Consider the following 1,833-nt stretch of genomic DNA (forward strand, 5'->3'; position numbering starts at 1 on the left):
TCCCGAACCAAAACACAAACACGTAACTTCCTCTAGCTGTGGCCACCTCCTCTTGCCACGTCACCGCTCCCCCCTCCCACCGTCCTCTTATCATTTCCGTTTGCACAATCACGTGCTAGTCGAGACGGCGTTACAGATCGAGACTGTAAGGAAAGGCGTTTTCTGGGAAGCAGCCCGGCTCGCGCTGAGAATTGTGGGAGGCCGGAAGGCTCGTTGTTTGCGTCACTTGTGTGGTCGACTGAGCTGGTGCAGAATTTTCACAAAGAGCCTTTCCGCGCATCAACATTGATATTTGAGAGTTTGAAATAGTTATTGATTTGATTTATATGGCCACCTGTCTCAACTGTGTGAAATTATTGTAATTGATTGTTACGAGCCGCCCAGAGTCACTGGTGAGTTGGGCAGCATAGAAGTTTAATAAATAATAACCCATCTGGACAATTTACAATAATCTAAATATACTAAAAAAATTCAGTCAAAATAAAATACATATATAAAGGTAAAGGTTCCCCCGCACATGCGTGCTAGTCGTTTCCGACTCTAGGGGCCGGTGCTCATCTCCGTTTCATAGCCGAAGAGCCAGCGCTTGTCCAAGGACGTCTCCGTGGTCATGTGGCCAGCATGACTAGACGCCAAAGGCGCATGGAACACTGTTACCTTCCCACCGTAGTGGTCCCTATTTTTCTACTTGCATTTTTACGTGCTTTTGAACTGCTAGGTGGGCAGAAGCTGGGACGAGTAACAGGCGCTCACTCTGCTACGCAGCACTCGGGATTCGACCCACCAAACTGCTGACCTTCCGATCGATTGACAAGTTCAGCATCCTAACCCACTGAGCCACCGCGTCCCTTTAAAATACATATAAACCAGTACAAATAAAATTAAGAAAATACATAGCCAGGGTCTAAAAACAAATCCACACTCAACAGATCCACTAAGTGGGCTCTGCTTCGAGATCATCACACCTGGTGTCACAAACATGGAAAGGTATTAGGGTTATGAACAATCTAGTCTGAGATGTATGATGTTCCAGTGGGCTTTTTAAAGGGTTCATATCAAATGGTTATCAATCATTGTGACCACTTACTACATCTCAGACTGGAAGTAGACTAAGTCTGCTGGGTGTATCTTTTTGAATGAACCTTTATTGTCAAAGTACAACCATGTATACATTGAGATTAGCTGAGCCTCCCTTCGTGCCCCCACCCCCAACGCACAGTGACAACAAACCTCCATCTTATTACACCATGTGAACTAATTGCACCACACACTGGCCTCGTAAGTCAATTCTGCATAGTTTATAAAAATTATTTCCCGTTCAAAAGCCTAACAGCCCACAGATAAAAGCTGTTTTTCAGCCTGTTGGTGCGGCTGGCTATACTATATCTCCTACCCGATGGTAGGAGAGTAAAGAGATACCGTCCAGGGTGTGAGTCATCCTTGAGAATTTTCCTCACTCTTCCAAGGCAACGAGCCCTGGCGATGTCATCCAGTGGTATCAGGGGACAGCCCACAATGTCTTGTGCTGTACTTACCACCCTCTGTAATACTTTCCTATCTGCAGCTGTCAAACCAGCATACCAAACCACAATACCATACGAGAGGATGCTCTCTATAGTAGACCGGTAAAAGAGGGTCATTAGCTGTTGTTCTACCCTGTTCTTCCGCAAGACCCTGAGAAAGTGAAGCCTCTGTTGGGCCTTTCTAGCCACCTGGGTTGTATTAACTTTCCATGTCAGATCTTCACAGAGGTAGACTCCCAGAAATTTAAAGGAGGAAACTCTCTCCACACAGCCCTCCCCGATATAAAGTGGGGCAGGTTCATCCTTTTTC

The sequence above is a fragment of the Vipera ursinii genome (genome assembly GCF_947247035.1).
Source record: "Vipera ursinii genome assembly, chromosome: Z".
Classification (NCBI taxonomy): Eukaryota; Metazoa; Chordata; class Lepidosauria; order Squamata; family Viperidae; genus Vipera; species Vipera ursinii.